Source organism: Coregonus lavaretus (assembly GCF_964263955.1).
Source record: "Coregonus lavaretus genome assembly, chromosome: 22".
NCBI lineage: Eukaryota > Metazoa > Chordata > Actinopteri > Salmoniformes > Salmonidae > Coregonus > Coregonus lavaretus.
In genome coordinates, this window is record NC_140009.1 from 1,135,047 (window position 1) to 1,154,905 (window position 19,859).

Sequence of the window (19,859 nt, forward strand, 5' to 3'; positions counted from 1 at the left end):
AGAGGACCATTATGTATAGAAAACAGAGCAAAACAGAAAGAAAAACCTAATGGAAATATCACATTTACATAAGATTTCAGACCCTTTACTCAGCACTTTGTTGAAGCACTTTTGGCAGCGATTACAGCCTCGAGTTCCTCCCATTCTTCTCTGCAGATCCTCTCAAGATCTGTCCGATTGGGTGGGTGAACGCCGCTGCACAGCTATTTTCAGGTCTCTCCAGAGATGTTCGATCGGGTTCAAGTTAGGGGTCTGGCTGGGACACTCAAGGACATTCAGAGACTTGTCCCGAAGCCACTCCTGCGTTTTCTTGGCTGTGTGCTTAGGGTCGTTGTCCTGTTGGAAGGCGAACCTTCGCCCCAGTTGAGGTCCTGAGCGCACTGGAAGGAGGCTACGGAAGGAGTGTTGAATGGCATTGAAGCTCGTTTGGAGGTTTGTTAACACAGTGTCCAATGAAGGGCCAGATGTATACAAAATGGTGTCGTCCGCATTGAGGTGGATCCGAGCGTCACCAGCAGCAAGAGCGACATCATTAATATACACAGAGAATAGAGTCGGCCCGAGAATTGAACCCTGTGGCACCCCCATAGAGACGGCCAGAGGTCCAGGTCCAGGCTGAAAAATCCTCATCAGTAGTCCTCTCAGACTTATCAAGTCCACAGCTAACACCTACATCTGGACACAACTACACCTGCTACACCTGCTACACCTGCTACACCTGCTACACCTGATACACCTGCCTCACCTTCTACACCTGCTACACATGATACACCTGCTACACCTGCCTCACCTGATACACCTGCTACACCTGCCTCACCTTCTGCACCTGCTACGCCTGATACACCTGCCTCACCTGATACACCTGCTACACCTGCCTCACCTGATACACCTGCTACACCTGCCTCACCTTCTACACCTACCTCACCTGATACACCTGCCTCACCTGCCTCACCTGCTACACCTGCTACACCTGCTACACCTGCCTCACCTGTTACACCTGATACACATGCTACACCTGCTACACCTGCCTCACCTGATACACATGCTACACCTGCTACACCTGCCTCACCTGATACACATGCTACACCTGCTACACCTGCCTCACCTGATACACCTGCTACACCTGCTACACCTACCTCACCTGATACACCTGCCTCACCTGCCTCACCTGCTACACCTGCTACACCTGCCTCACCTGCCACACCTGATACACCTGCTACACCTGCTACGCCTGATACACCTGCCTCACCTGCTACACCTGCCTCACCTGCCACACCTGATACACCTGATACACCTGATACACCTGACTCACTTACTACACCTGCCTCACCTGCCACACCTGCTACACCTGATACACCTGATACACCTGCCACTCCTGCTACACCTGCCTCACCTGCCACTCCTGCTACACCTGCTACACCTGCTACACCTGCTACACCTGCTACAGCTGCTACACCTGCCTCATCTGCCACACCTGCCACACCTGCTACACCTGATACACCTGCCTCACCTGCCTCACCTGCCACACCTGCCACACCTGCTACACCTGATACACCTGCCTCACCTGCTACACCTGCCACACCTGCTACACCTGATACACCTGCCTCACCTGCTACACCTGCTACACCAATGGCTGCGTCCCAAGTGGCAACACTACAGTTATGACCTTTCTCTGACTGATGAGTTTAACAAAAAACACTTAACACATGAAAGACAGAACAGCACAGAGAGGGCTGGGCTGGAAACTAGTGAGAGGGTTGGGCTGAAAACTAGTGAGAGGGTTAGGGTTGGGTTGGAAACTAGTGAGAGGGTTAGGGCTGGGCTGGAAACTAGTGAGAGGGTTGGGCTGAAAACTAGTGAGAGGGTTAGGGTTGGGTTGGAAACTAGTGAGAGGGTTAGGGCTGGGCTGGAAACTAATGAGAGGGTTAGGGCTGGGCTGGAAACTAGTGAGAGGGTTAGGGCTGGGCTGGAAACTAATGAGAGGGTTAGGGCTGGGCTGGAAACTAATGAGAGGGTTAGGGCTGGGCTGGAAACTAGTGAGAGGGTTAGGGCTGGGCTGGAAACTAATGAGAGGGTTAGGGCTGGGCTGGAAACTAGTGAGAGGGTTAGGGTTGGGCTGAAAACTAGTGAGAGGGTTAGGGCTGGGCTGGAAACTAATGAGAGGGTTAGGGTTGGGCTGGAAACTAGTGAGAGGGTTAGGGCTGGGTTGGAAACTAGTGAGAGGGTTAAGGTTGGGCTGAAAACTAGTGAGAGGGTTAAGGTTGGGCTGAAAACTAGTGAGAGGGTTGGGTTGGAAACTAGTGAGAGGGTTAGGGCTGGGCTGGAAACTAGTGAGAGGGTTAGGGCTGGAAACTAGTGAGAGGGATAGGGCTGGGCTGAATACTAATGAGAGGGTTGGGCTGGAGTACAGTACAGTAGCGTATAATATAACAGAGTAGAGTACAGTACAGTAGCGTATAATATAACAGAGTACAGTACAGTACAGTACAGTAGCGTATAATATAACAGAGTAGAGTACAGTACAGTACAGTAGCGTATAATATAACAGAGTAGAGTAGAGTACAGTAGCGTATAATATAACAGAGTAGAGTACAGTACAGTACAGTAGCGTATAATATAACAGAGTACAGTACAGTACAGTACAGTAGCGTATAATATAACAGAGTACAGTACAGTACAGTAGCGTATAATATAACAGAGTACAGTACAGTACAGTAGCGTATAATATAACAGAGTAGAGTACAGTACAGTAGCGTATAATATAACAGAGTAGAGTACAGTACAGTAGCGTATAATATAACAGAGTAGAGTACAGTACAGTACAGTAGCGTATAATATAACAGAGTAGAGTACAGTACAGTAGCGTATAATATAACAGAGTACAGTACAGTACAGTAGCGTATAATATAACAGAGTAGAGTACCGTACAGTAGCGTATAATATAACAGAGTAGAGTACAGTACAGTAGCGTATAATATAACAGAGTACAGTACAGTACAGTAGCGTATAATATAACAGAGTAGAGTACAGTACAGTACAGTAGCGTATAATATAACAGAGTACAGTACAGTACAGTAGCGTATAATATAACAGAGTAGAGTACAGTACAGTAGCGTATAATATAACAGAGTAGAGTACAGTACAGTAGCGTATAATATAACAGAGTAGAGTACAGTACAGTAGCGTATAATATAACAGAGTACAGTACAGTACAGTAGCATATAATATAACAGAGTAGAGTAGAGTACAGTACAGTAGCGTATAATATAACAGAGTAGAGTACAGTACAGTACAGTAGCGTATAATATAACAGAGTACAGTACAGTACAGTAGCGTATAATATAACAGAGTAGAGTACAGTACAGTAGCGTATAATATAACAGAGTAGAGTACAGTACAGTAGCGTATAATATAACAGAGTAGAGTACAGTACAGTACAGTAGCGTATAATATAACAGAGTACAGTACAGTACAGTAGCGTATAATATAACAGAGTAGAGTAGAGTACAGTACAGTAGTGTATAATATAACAGAGTAGAGTACAGTACAGTACAGTAGCGTATAATATAACAGAGTAGAGTACAGTACAGTAGCGTATAATATAACAGAGTAGAGTACAGTACAGTAGCGTATAATATAACAGAGTAGAGTACAGTACAGTAGCGTATAATATAACAGAGTAGAGTACAGTACAGTAGCGTATAATATAACAGAGTAGAGTAGAGTACAGTACAGTAGCGTATAATATAACAGAGTAGAGTACAGTACAGTAGCGTATAATATAACAGAGTAGAGTACATTACAGTAGCGTATAATATAACAGAGTAGAGTACAGTACAGTACAGTACAGTAGCGTATAATATAACAGAGTAGAGTACAGTACAGTACAGTAGCGTATAATATAACAGAGTAGAGTACAGTACAGTAGCGTATAATATAACAGAGTAGAGTACAGTACAGTACAGTAGCGTATAATGTAACAGAGTAGAGTAGAGTACAGTACAGTAGCATATAATATAACAGAGTAGAGTAGAGTACAGTAGCGTATAATATAACAGAGTACAGTACAGTAGCGTATAATATAACAGAGTATAGTACAGTACAGTAGCGTATAATATAACAGAGTACAGTACAGTACAGAAGCGTATAATATAACATAGTACAGTACAGTACAGTAGCGTATAATATAACAGAGTACAGTACAGTACAGTAGCGTATAATATAACAGAGTAGAGTACAGTACAGTAGCGTATAATATAACAGAGTAGAGTACAGTACAGTAGCGTATAATATAACAGAGTAGAGTACAGTACAGTAGCGTATAATATAACAGAGTACAGTACAGTACAGTAGCGTATAATATAACAGAGTACAGTACAGTACAGTAGCGTATAATATAACAGAGTAGAGTACAGTACAGTAGCGTATAATATAACAGAGAAGAGTACAATACAGTACAGTATCGTATAATATAACAGAGTAGAGTACAGTACAGTACAGTAGCGTATAATATAACAGAGTACAGTACAGTACAGTAGCGTATAATATAACAGAGTAGAGTACAGTACAGTAGCGTATAATATAACAGAGTAGAGTACAGTACAGTAGCGTATAATATAACAGAGTACAGTACAGTACAGTAGCGTATAATATAACAGAGTACAGTACAGTAGGGTAGCGTATAATATAACAGAGTAGAGTACAGTACAGTAGCGTATAATATAACAGAGTAGAGTACAGTACAGTACAGTAGCGTATAATATAACAGAGTAGAGTACAGTACAGTAGCGTATAATATAACAGAGTAGAGTACAGTACAGTAGCGTATAATATAACAGAGTAGAGTACAGTACAGTAGCGTATAATATAACAGAGTAGAGTACAGTACAGTAGCCTATAATATAACAGAGTAGAGTACAGTACAGTAGCGTATAATATAACAGAGTAGAGTACAGTACAGTAGCGTATAATATAACAGAGTAGAGTACAGTACAGTAGCGTATAATATAACAGAGTAGAGTACAGTACAGTAGCGTATAATATAACAGAGTAGAGTACAGTACAGTACAGTAGCGTATAATATAACAGAGTAGAGTACAGTACAGTAGCGTATAATATAACAGAGTAGAGTACAGTACAGTAGCGTATAATATAACAGAGTAGAGTACAGTACAGTACAGTAGCATATAATATAACAGAGTAGAGTAGAGTACAGTAGCGTATAATATAACAGAGTAGAGTACAGTACAGTACAGTACAGTAGCGTATAATATAACAGAGTAGAGTACAGTACAGTACAGTAGCGTATAATATAACAGAGTACAGTACAGTACCTTAGCGTATAATATAACAGAGTAGAGTAGAGTACAGTAGCGTATAATATAACAGAGTAGAGTAGAGTACAGTACAGTAGCGTATAATATAACAGAGTAGAGTACAGTACAGTACAGTAGCGTATAATATAACAGAGTAGAGTACAGTACAGTACAGTAGCGTATAATATAACAGAGTACAGTACAGTACAGTATCGTATAATAAAGCAGAGTAGAGTACAGTACAGTAGCGTATAATATAACAGAGTACAGTACAGTACAGTAGCGTATAATATAACAGAGTACAGTACAGTACAGTAGCGTATAATATAACAGAGTAGAGTACAGTACAGTAGCGTATAATATAACAGAGTAGAGTACAGTACAGTAGCGTATAATATAACAGAGTACAGTACAGTACAGTAGCGTATAATATAACAGAGTACAGTACAGTACAGTACAGTAGCGTATAATATAACAGAGTAGAGTACAGTACAGTAGCGTATAATATAACAGAGTACAGTACAGTACAGTAGCGTATAATATAACAGAGTAGAGTACAGTACAGTACAGTAGCGTATAATATAACAGAGTAGAGTACAGTACAGTAGCGTATAAATAACAGAGTAGAGTACAGTACAGTAGCGTATAATATAACAGAGTAGAGTACAGTACAGTACAGTAGCGTATAATATAACAGAGTAGAGTACAGTACAGTAGCGTATAATATAACAGAGTAGAGTACAGTACAGTAGCGTATAATATAACATAGTAGAGTACAGTACAGTAGCTTATAATATAACAGAGTAGAGTACAGTACAGTACAGTAGCGTATAATATAACAGAGTAGAGTAGAGTACAGTACAGTAGAGTATAATATAACAGAGTAGAGTACAGTACAGTACAGTAGCGTATAATATAACAGAGTAGAGTACAGTACAGTAGCGTATAATATAACAGAGTAGAGTACAGTTCAGTAGCGTATAATATAACAGAGTAGAGTACAGTACAGTAGCGTATAATATAACAGAGTAGAGTACAGTACAGTAGCGTATAATATAACAGAGTAGAGTAGAGTACAGTACAGTAGCGTATAATATAACAGAGTAGAGTACAGTACAGTAGTGTATAATATAACAGAGTAGAGTACATTACAGTAGCGTATAATATAACAGAGTAGAGTACAGTACAGTACAGTACAGTAGCGTATAATATAACAGAGTAGAGTACAGTACAGTACAGTAGCGTATAATATAACAGAGTAGAGTACAGTACAGTAGCGTATAATATAACAGAGTAGAGTACAGTACAGTACAGTAGCGTATAATATAACAGAGTAGAGTAGAGTACAGTACAGTAGCGTATAATATAACAGAGTAGAGTAGAGTACAGTAGCATATAATATAACAGAGTACAGTACAGTACAGTAGCGTATAATATAACAGAGTACAGTACAGTACAGTAGCGTATAATATAACAGAGTACAGTACAGTACAGTAGGGTATAATATAACAGAGTACAGTACAGTACAGTAGCGTATAATATAACAGAGTACAGTACAGTACAGTACAGTAGCGTATAATATAACAGAGTAGAGTACAGTACAGTAGCGTATAATATAACAGAGTACAGTACAGTTCAGTAGCGTATAATATAACAGAGTAGAGTACAGTACAGTAGCGTATAATATAACAGAGTAGAGTACAGTACAGTACAGTAGCGTATAATATAACAGAGTAGAGTACAGTACAGTAGCGTATAATATAACAGAGTACAGTACAATACAGTAGCGTATAATATAACAGAGTACAGTACAGTACAGTAGCGTATAATATAACAGAGTACAGTACAGTACAGTAGCGTATAATATAACAGAGTACAGTACAGTAGCGTATAATATAACAGAGTAGAGTACAGTACAGTAGCGTATAATATAACAGAGAAGAGTACAATACAGTACAGTATCGTATAATATAACAGAGTAGAGTACAGTACAGTACAGTAGCGTATAATATAACAGAGTACAGTACAGTACAGTAGCGTATAATATAACAGAGTAGAGTACAGTACATTAGCGTATAATATAACAGAGTACAGTACAGTACAGTAGCGTATAATATAACAGAGTACAGTACAGTACAGTAGCGTATAATATAACAGAGTAGAGTACAGTACAGTAGCGTATAATATAACAGAGTAGAGTACAGTACAGTAGCGTATAATATAACAGAGTAGAGTACAGTACAGTACAGTAGCGTATAATATAACAGAGTAGAGTACAGTACAGTAGCGTATAATATAACAGAGTAGAGTACAGTACAGTAGCGTATAATATAACAGAGTAGAGTACAGTACAGTAGCATATAATATAACAGAGTAGAGTACAGTACAGTAGCGTATAATATAACAGAGTAGAGTACAGTACAGTATCGTATAATATAACAGAGTAGAGTACAGTACAGTACAGTAGCGTATAATATAACAGAGTAGAGTACAGTACAGTAGCGTATAATATAACAGAGTAGAGTACAGTACAGTAGCGTATAATATAACAGAGTAGAGTACAGTACAGTAGCCTATAATATAACAGAGTAGAGTACAGTACAGTAGCGTATAATATAACAGAGTAGAGTACAGTACAGTACAGTAGCGTGTAATATAACAGAGTAGAGTACAGTACAGTAGCGTATAATATAACAGAGTAGAGTACAGTACAGTAGCGTATAATATAACAGAGTAGAGTACAGTACAGTACAGTAGCGTATAATATAACAGAGTACAGTACAGTACCTTAGCGTATAATATAACAGAGTAGAGTAGAGTACAGTAGAGTATAATATAACAGAGTAGAGTACAGTACAGTACAGTAGCGTATAATATAACAGAGTAGAGTACAGTACAGTACAGTAGCGTATAATATAACAGAGTAGAGTACAGTACAGTACAGTAGCGTATAATATAACAGAGTACAGTACAGTACAGTATCGTATAATATAGCAGAGTAGAGTACAGTACAGTAGCGTATAATATAACAGAGTACAGTACAGTACAGTAGCGTATAATATAACAGAGTACAGTACAGTACAGTAGCGTATAATATAACAGAGTAGAGTACAGTACAGTAGCGTATAATATAACAGAGAAGAGTACAGTACAGTAGCGTATAATATAACAGAGTACAGTACAGTACAGTACAGTAGCGTATAATATAACAGAGTAGAGTACAGTACAGTAGCGTATAATATAACAGAGTACAGTACAGTACAGTAGCGTATAATATAACAGAGTACAGTACACTACAGTAGCGTATAATATAACAGAGTAGAGTACAGTACAGTAGCGTATAATATAACAGAGAAGAGTACAGTACAGTAGCGTATAATATAACAGAGTAGAGTACAGTACAGTAGCGTATAATATAACAGAGTAGAGTACAGTACAGTAGCCTATAATATAACAGAGTAGAGTACAGTACAGTAGCGTATAATATAACAGAGTAGAGTAGAGTACAGTACAGTAGCGTATAATATAACAGAGTAGAGTACAGTACAGTAGCGTATAATATAACAGAGTAGAGTACATTACAGTAGCGTATAATATAACAGAGTAGAGTACAGTACAGTACAGTACAGTAGCGTATAATATAACAGAGTAGAGTACAGTACAGTACAGTAGCGTATAATATAACAGAGTAGAGTAGAGTACAGTAGCGTATAATATAATAGAGTAGAGTACAGTACAGTACAGTAGCGTATAATATAACAGAGTAGAGTAGAGTACAGTACAGTAGCGTATAATATAACAGAGTAGAGTAGAGTACAGTAGCGTATAATATAACAGAGTACAGTACAGTACAGTAGCGTATAATATAACAGAGTACAGTACAGTACAGTAGCGTATAATATAACAGAGTACAGTACAGTACAGTAGGGTATAATATAACAGAGTACAGTACAGTACAGTAGCGTATAATATAACAGAGTACAGTACAGTACAGTACAGTAGCGTATAATATAACAGAGTAGAGTACAGTACAGTAGCGTATAATATAACAGAGTACAGTACAGTACAGTAGCGTATAATATAACAGAGTAGAGTACAGTACAGTAGCGTATAATATAACAGAGTAGAGTACAGTACAGTAGCGTATAATATAACAGAGTAGAGTACAGTACAGTACAGTAGCGTATAATATAACAGAGTAGAGTACAGTACAGTACAGTAGCGTATAATATAACAGAGTAGAGTACAGTACAGTAGCGTATAATATAACAGAGTAGAGTACAGTACAGTAGCGTATAATATAACATAGTAGAGTACAGTACAGTAGCTTATAATATAACAGAGTAGAGTACAGTACAGTACAGTAGCGTATAATATAACAGAGTAGAGTAGAGTACAGTACAGTAGCGTATAATATAACAGAGTAGAGTACAGTACAGTACAGTAGCGTATAATATAACAGAGTAGAGTACAGTACAGTAGCGTATAATATAACAGAGTACAGTACAGTTCAGTAGCGTATAATATAACAGAGTAGAGTACAGTACAGTAGCGTATAATATAACAGAGTAGAGTACAGTACAGTAGCGTATAATATAACAGAGTAGAGTAGAGTACAGTACAGTAGCGTATAATATAACAGAGTAGAGTACAGTACAGTAGCGTATAATATAACAGAGTAGAGTACATTACAGTAGCGTATAATATAACAGAGTAGAGTACAGTACAGTACAGTACAGTACAGTAGCGTATAATATAACAGAGTAGAGTACAGTACAGTACAGTAGCGTATAATATAACAGAGTAGAGTACAGTACAGTAGCGTATAATATAACAGAGTAGAGTACAGTACAGTACAGTAGCGTATAATATAACAGAGTAGAGTAGAGTACAGTACAGTAGCGTATAATATAACAGAGTAGAGTAGAGTACAGTAGCGTATAATATAACAGAGTACAGTACAGTACAGTAGCGTATAATATAACAGAGTACAGTACAGTACAGTAGCGTATAATATAACAGAGTACAGTACAGTACAGTAGGGTATAATATAACAGAGTACAGTACAGTACAGTAGCGTATAATATAACAGAGTACAGTACAGTACAGTACAGTAGCGTATAATATAACAGAGTAGAGTACAGTACAGTAGCGTATAATATAACAGAGTACAGTACAGTACAGTAGCGTATAATATAACAGAGTACAGTACAGTACAGTAGCGTATAATATAACAGAGTAGAGTACAGTACAGTAGCGTATAATATAACAGAGTAGAGTACAGTACAGTAGCGTATAATATAACAGAGTACAGTACAGTACAGTAGCGTATAATATAACAGAGTAGAGTACAGTACAGTAGCGTATAATATAACAGAGTAGAGTACAGTACAGTAGCGTATAATATAACAGAGTAGAGTACAGTACAGTACAGTAGCGTATAATATAACAGAGTAGAGTACAGTACAGTAGCGTATAATATAACAGAGTAGAGTACAGTACAGTAGCGTATAATATAACAGAGTACAGTACAATACAGTAGCGTATAATATAACAGAGTATAGTACAGTACAGTAGCGTATAATATCACAGAGTACAGTACAGTACAGTAGCGTATAATATAACAGAGTACAGTACAGTAGCGTATAATATAACAGAGTAGAGTACAGTACAGTAGCGTATAATATAACAGAGAAGAGTACAATACAGTACAGTATCGTATAATATAACAGAGTAGAGTACAGTACAGTACAGTAGCGTATAATATAACAGAGTACAGTACAGTACAGTAGCGTATAATATAACAGAGTAGAGTACAGTACAGTAGCGTATAATATAACAGAGTACAGTACAGTACAGTAGCGTATAATATAACAGAGTACAGTACAGTACAGTAGCGTATAATATAACAGAGTAGAGTACAGTACAGTAGCGTATAATATAACAGAGTAGAGTACAGTACAGTAGCGTATAATATAACAGAGTAGAGTACAGTACAGTACAGTAGCGTATAATATAACAGAGTAGAGTACAGTACAGTAGCGTATAATATAACAGAGTAGAGTACAGTACAGTAGCGTATAATATAACAGAGTAGAGTACAGTACAGTAGCGTATAATATAACAGAGTAGAGTACAGTACAGTAGCGTATAATATAACAGAGTAGAGTACAGTACAGTAGCCTATAATATAACAGAGTAGAGTACAGTACAGTAGCGTATAATATAACAGAGTAGAGTACAGTACAGTACAGTAGCGTATAATATAACAGAGTAGAGTACAGTACAGTAGCGTATAATATAACAGAGTAGAGTACAGTACAGTAGCGTATAATATAAAAGAGTAGAGTACAGTACAGTAGCCTATAATATAACAGAGTAGAGTACAGTACAGTAGCGTATAATATAACAGAGTAGAGTACAGTACAGTACAGTAGCGTGTAATATAACAGAGTAGAGTACAGTACAGTAGCGTATAATATAACAGAGTAGAGTACAGTACAGTAGCGTATAATATAACAGAGTAGAGTACAGTACAGTACAGTAGCGTATAATATAACAGAGTACAGTACAGTACCTTAGCGTATAATATAACAGAGTAGAGTAGAGTACAGTAGCGTATAATATAACAGAGTAGAGTACAGTACAGTACAGTAGCGTATAATATAACAGAGTAGAGTACAGTACAGTACAGTAGCGTATAATATAACAGAGTAGAGTACAGTACAGTACAGTAGCGTATAATATAACAGAGTACAGTACAGTACAGTATCGTATAATATAGCAGAGTAGAGTACAGTACAGTAGCGTATAATATAACAGAGTACAGTACAGTACAGTAGCGTATAATATAACAGAGTACAGTACAGTACAGTAGCGTATAATTTAACAGAGTAGAGTACAGTACAGTAGCGTATAATATAACAGAGAAGAGTACAGTACAGTAGCGTATAATATAACAGAGTACAGTACAGTACAGTAGCGTATAATATAACAGAGTAGAGTACAGTACAGTAGCGTATAATATAACAGAGTACAGTACAGTACAGTAGCGTATAATATAACAGAGTACAGTACACTACAGTAGCGTATAATATAACAGAGTAGAGTACAGTACAGTAGCGTATAATATAACAGAGAAGAGTACAGTACAGTAGCGTATAATATAACAGAGTAGAGTACAGTACAGTAGCGTATAATATAACAGAGTAGAGTACAGTACAGTAGCCTATAATATAACAGAGTAGAGTACAGTACAGTAGCGTATAATATAACAGAGTAGAGTACAGTACAGTACAGTAGCGTGTAATATAACAGAGTAGAGTACAGTACAGTAGCGTATAATATAACAGAGTAGAGTACAGTACAGTAGCGTATAATATAACAGAGTAGAGTACAGTACAGTACAGTAGCGTATAATATAACAGAGTACAGTACAGTACCTTAGCGTATAATATAACAGAGTAGAGTAGAGTACAGTAGTGTATAATATAACAGAGTAGAGTACAGTACAGTACAGTAGCGTATAATATAACAGAGTAGAGTACAGTACAGTACAGTAGCGTATAATATAACAGAGTAGAGTACAGTACAGTACAGTAGCGTATAATATAACAGAGTACAGTACAGTACAGTATCGTATAATATAGCAGAGTAGAGTACAGTACAGTAGCGTATAATATAACAGAGTACAGTACAGTACAGTAGCGTATAATATAACAGAGTACAGTACAGTACAGTAGCGTATAATATAACAGAGTAGAGTACAGTACAGTAGCGTATAATATAACAGAGAAGAGTACAGTACAGTAGCGTATAATATAACAGAGTACAGTACAGTACAGTAGCGTATAATATAACAGAGTAGAGTACAGTACAGTAGCGTATAATATAACAGAGTACAGTACAGTACAGTAGGGTATAATATAACAGAGTACAGTACACTACAGTAGCGTATAATACAACAGAGTAGAGTACAGTACAGTAGCGTATAATATAACAGAGAAGAGTACAATACAGTACAGTATCTTATAATATAACAGAGTAGAGTACAGTACAGTACAGTAGCGTATAATATAACAGAGTACAGTACAGTACCTTAGCGTATAATATAACAGAGTAGAGTAGAGTACAGTAGCGTATAATATAACAGAGTAGAGTACAGTACAGTACAGTAGCGTATAATATAACAGAGTAGAGTACAGTACAGTACAGTAGCGTATAATATAACAGAGTAGAGTACAGTACAGTACAGTAGCGTATAATAGAACAGAGTACAGTACAGTACAGTATCGTATAATAAAGCAGAGTAGAGTACAGTACAGTAGCGTATAATATAACAGAGTACAGTACAGTACAGTAGCGTATAATATAACAGAGTACAGTACAGTACAGTAGCGTATAATATAACAGAGTAGAGTACAGTACAGTAGCGTATAATATAACAGAGTAGAGTACAGAACAGTAGCGTATAATATAACAGAGTACAGTACAGTACAGTAGCGTATAATATAACAGAGTACAGTACAGTACAGTAGCGTATAATATAACAGAGTAGAGTACAGTACAGTAGCGTATAATATAACAGAGTAGAGTACAGTACAGTAGCGTATAATATAACAGAGTAGAGTACAGTACAGTACAGTAGCGTATAATATAACAGAGTAGAGTACAGTACAGTAGCGTATAAATAACAGAGTAGAGTACAGTACAGTAGCGTATAATATAACAGAGTAGAGTACAGTACAGTACAGTAGCGTATAATATAACAGAGTAGAGTACAGTACAGTAGCGTATAATATAACAGAGTAGAGTACAGTACAGTAGCGTATAATATAACATAGTAGAGTACAGTACAGTAGCTTATAATATAACAGAGTAGAGTACAGTACAGTACAGTAGCGTATAATATAACAGAGTAGAGTAGAGTACAGTACAGTAGCGTATAATATAACAGAGTAGAGTACAGTACAGTACAGTAGCGTATAATATAACAGAGTAGAGTACAGTACAGTAGCGTATAATATAACAGAGTAGAGTACAGTTCAGTAGCGTATAATATAACAGAGTAGAGTACAGTACAGTAGCGTATAATATAACAGAGTAGAGTACAGTACAGTAGCGTATAATATAAAAGAGTAGAGTAGAGTACAGTACAGTAGCGTATAATATAACAGAGTAGAGTACAGTACAGTAGCGTATAATATAACAGAGTAGAGTACATTACAGTAGCGTATAATATAACAGAGTAGAGTACAGTACAGTACAGTACAGTAGCGTATAATATAACAGAGTAGAGTACAGTACAGTACAGTAGCGTATAATATAACAGAGTAGAGTACAGTACAGTAGCGTATAATATAACAGAGTAGAGTACAGTACAGTACAGTAGCGTATAATATAACAGAGTAGAGTAGAGTACAGTACAGTAGCGTATAATATAACAGAGTAGAGTAGAGTACAGTAGCGTATAATATAACAGAGTACAGTACAGTACAGTAGCGTATAATATAACAGAGTACAGTACAGTACAGTAGCGTATAATATAACAGAGTACAGTACAGTACAGTAGCGTATAATATAACAGAGTACAGTACAGTACAGTAGCGTATAAAATAACAGAGTACAGTCCAGTACAGTAGCGTATCATATAACAGAGTAGAGTACAGTACAGTAGCGTTTAATATAACAGAGTACAGTACAGTACAGTAGCGTATAATATAACAGAGTACAGTACAGTACAGTAGCGTATAATATAACAGAGTAGAGTACAGTACAGTAGCGTATAATATAACAGAGTAGAGTACAGTACAGTAGCGTATAATATAACAGAGTACAGTACAGTACAGTAGCGTATAATATAACAGAGTAGAGTACAGTAAAGTAGCGTATAATATAACAGAGTAGAGTACAGTACAGTAGCGTATAATATAACCGAGTAGAGTACAGTACAGTACAGTAGCGTATAATATAACAGAGTAGAGTACAGTACAGTAGCGTATAATATAACAGAGTAGAGTACAGTACAGTAGCGTATAATATAACAGAGTACAGTACAATACAGTAGCGTATATTATAACAGAGTACAGTACAGTACAGTAGCGTATAATATAACAGAGTACAGTACAGTACAGTAGCGTATAATATAACAGAGTACAGTACAGTAGCGTATAATATAACAGAGTAGAGTACAGTACAGTACAGTAGCGTATAATATAACAGAGTACAGTACAGTACCTTAGCGTATAATATAACAGAGTACAGTACAATACAGTAGCGTATAATATAACAGAGTACAGTACAGTACAGTAGCGTATAATATAACAGAGTACAGTACAGTAGCGTATAATATAACAGAGTAGAGTACAGTACAGTAGCGTATAATATAACAGAGAAGAGTACAATACAGTACAGTATCGTATAATATAACAGAGTAGAGTACAGTACAGTACAGTAGCGTATAATATAACAGAGTACAGTACAGTACAGTAGCGTATAATATAACAGAGTAGAGTACAGTACAGTAGCGTATAATATAACAGAGTAGAGTACAGTACAGTAGCGTATAATATAACAGAGTAGAGTACAGTACAGTACAGTAGCGTATAATATAACAGAGTAGAGTACAGTACAGTAGCGTATAATATAACAGAGTAGAGTACAGTACAGTAGCGTATAATATAACAGAGTAGAGTACAGTACAGTAGCGTATAATATAACAGAGTAGAGTACAGTACAGTAGCGTATAATATAACAGAGTACAGTACAATACAGTAGCGTATATTATAACAGAGTACAGTACAGTACAGTAGCGTATAATATAACAGAGTACAGTACAGTACAGTAGCGTATAATATAACAGAGTACAGTACAGTAGCGTATAATATAACAGAGTAGAGTACAGTACAGTACAGTAGCGTATAATATAACAGAGTACAGTACAGTACCTTAGCGTATAATATAACAGAGTACAGTACAATACAGTAGCGTATAATATAACAGAGTACAGTACAGTACAGTAGCGTATAATATAACAGAGTACAGTACAGTAGCGTATAATATAACAGAGTAGAGTACAGTACAGTAGCGTATAATATAACAGAGAAGAGTACAATACAGTACAGTATCGTATAATATAACAGAGTAGAGTACAGTACAGTACAGTAGCGTATAATATAACAGAGTACAGTACAGTACAGTAGCGTATAATATAACAGAGTAGAGTACAGTACAGTAGCGTATAATATAACAGAGTAGAGTACAGTACAGTAGCGTATAATATAACAGAGTAGAGTACAGTACAGTACAGTAGCGTATAATATAACAGAGTAGAGTACAGTACAGTAGCGTATAATATAACAGAGTAGAGTACAGTACAGTAGCGTATAATATAACAGAGTAGAGTACAGTACAGTAGCGTATAATATAACAGAGTAGAGTACAGTACAGTAGCCTATAATATAACAGAGTAGAGTACAGTACAGTAGCGTATAATATAACAGAGTAGAGTACAGTACAGTAGCGTATAATATAACAGAGTAGAGTACAGTACAGTACAGTAGCGTATAATATAACAGAGTAGAGTACAGTACAGTAGCGTATAATATAACAGAGTAGAGTACAGTACAGTAGCGTATAATATAACAGAGTACAGTACAATACAGTAGCGTATAATATAACAGAGTACAGTACAGTACAGTAGCGTATAATATAACAGAGTACAGTACAGTACAGTAGCGTATAATATAACAGAGTACAGTACAGTAGCGTATAATATAACAGAGTAGAATACAGTACAGTAGCGTATAATATAACAGAGAAGAGTACAATACAGTACAGTATCGTATAATATAACAGAGTAGAGTACAGTACAGTACAGTAGCGTATAATATAACAGAGTACAGTACAGTACAGTAGCGTATAATATAACAGAGTAGAGTACAGTACAGTAGCGTATAATATAACAGAGTACAGTACAGTACAGTAGCGTATAATATAACAGAGTACAGTACAGTACAGTAGCGTATAATATAACAGAGTAGAGTACAGTACAGTAGCGTATAATATAACAGAGTAGAGTACAGTACAGTAGCGTATAATATAACAGAGTAGAGTACAGTACAGTACAGTAGCGTATAATATAACAGAGTAGAGTACAGTACAGTAGCGTATAATATAACAGAGTAGAGTACAGTACAGTAGCCTATAATATAACAGAGTAGAGTACAGTACAGTAGCGTATAATATAACAGAGTAGAGTACAGTACAGTACAGTAGCGTATAATATAACAGAGTAGAGTACAGTACAGTAGCGTATAATATAACAGAGTAGAGTACAGTACAGTAGCGTATAATATAACAGAGTACAGTACAATACAGTAGCGTATAATATAACAGAGTACAGTACAGTACAGTAGCGTATAATATCACAGAGTACAGTACAGTACAGTAGCGTATAATATAACAGAGTACAGTACAGTAGCGTATAATATAACAGAGTAGAGTACAGTACAGTAGCGTATAATATAACAGAGAAGAGTACAATACAGTACAGTATCGTATAATATAACAGAGTAGAGTACAGTACAGTACAGTAGCGTATAATATAACAGAGTACAGTACAGTACAGTAGCGTATAATATAACAGAGTAGAGTACAGTACATTAGCGTATAATATAACAGAGTACAGTACAGTACAGTAGCGTATAATATAACAGAGTACAGTACAGTACAGTAGCGTATAATATAACAGAGTAGAGTACAGTACAGTAGCGTATAATATAACAGAGTAGAGTACAGTACAGTAGCGTATAATATAACAGAGTAGAGTACAGTACAGTACAGTAGCGTATAATATAACAGAGTAGAGTACAGTACAGTAGCGTATAATATAACAGAGTAGAGTACAGTACAGTAGCGTATAATATAACAGAGTAGAGTACAGTACAGTAGCGTATAATATAACAGAGTAGAGTACAGTACAGTAGCGTATAATATAACAGAGTAGAGTACAGTACAGTAGCCTATAATATAACAGAGTAGAGTACAGTACAGTAGCGTATAATATAACAGAGTAGAGTACAGTACAGTACAGTAGCGTATAATATAACAGAGTAGAGTACAGTACAGTAGCGTATAATATAACAGAGTAGAGTACAGTACAGTAGCGTATAATATAAAAGAGTAGAGTACAGTACAGTAGCCTATAATATAACAGAGTAGAGTACAGTACAGTAGCGTATAATATAACAGAGTAGAGTACAGTACAGTACAGTAGCGTGTAATATAACAGAGTAGAGTACAGTACAGTAGCGTATAATATAACAGAGTAGAGTACAGTACAGTAGCGTATAATATAACAGAGTAGAGTACAGTACAGTACAGTAGCGTATAATATAACAGAGTACAGTACAGTACCTTAGCGTATAATATAACAGAGTAGAGTAGAGTACAGTAGCGTATAATATAACAGAGTAGAGTACAGTACAGTACAGTAGCGTATAATATAACAGAGTAGAGTACAGTACAGTACAGTAGCGTATAATATAACAGAGTAGAGTACAGTACAGTACAGTAGCGTATAATATAACAGAGTACAGTACAGTACAGTATCGTATAATATAGCAGAGTAGAGTACAGTACAGTAGCGTATAATATAACAGAGTACAGTACAGTACAGTAGCGTATAATATAACAGAGTACAGTACAGTACAGTAGCGTATAATTTAACAGAGTAGAGTACAGTACAGTAGCGTATAATATAACAGAGAAGAGTACAGTACAGTAGCGTATAATATAACAGAGTACAGTACAGTACAGTAGCGTATAATATAACAGAGTAGAGTACAGTACAGTAGCGTATAATATAACAGAGTACAGTACAGTACAGTAGCGTATAAAATAACAGAGTACAGTACACTACAGTAGCGTATAATATAACAGAGTAGAGTACAGTACAGTAGCGTATAATATAACAGAGAAGAGTACAGTACAGTAGCGTATAATATAACAGAGTAGAGTACAGTACAGTAGCGTATAATATAACAGAGTAGAGTACAGTACAGTACAGTAGCGTATAATATAACAGAGTACAGTACAGTACCTTAGCGTATAATATAACAGAGTAGAGTAGAGTACAGTAGTGTATAATATAACAGAGTAGAGTACAGTACAGTACAGTAGCGTATAATATAACAGAGTAGAGTACAGTACAGTACAGTAGCGTATAATATAACAGAGTAGAGTACAGTACAGTACAGTAGCGTATAATATAACAGAGTAGAGTACAGTACAGTACAGTAGCGTATAATATAACAGAGTACAGTACAGTACAGTATCGTATAATATAGCAGAGTAGAGTACAGTACAGTAGCGTATAATATAACAGAGTACAGTACAGTACAGTAGCGTATAATATAACAGAGTACAGTACAGTACAGTAGCGTATAATATAACAGAGTAGAGTACAGTACAGTAGCGTATAATATAACAGAGAAGAGTACAGTACAGTAGCGTATAATATAACAGAGTACAGTACAGTACAGT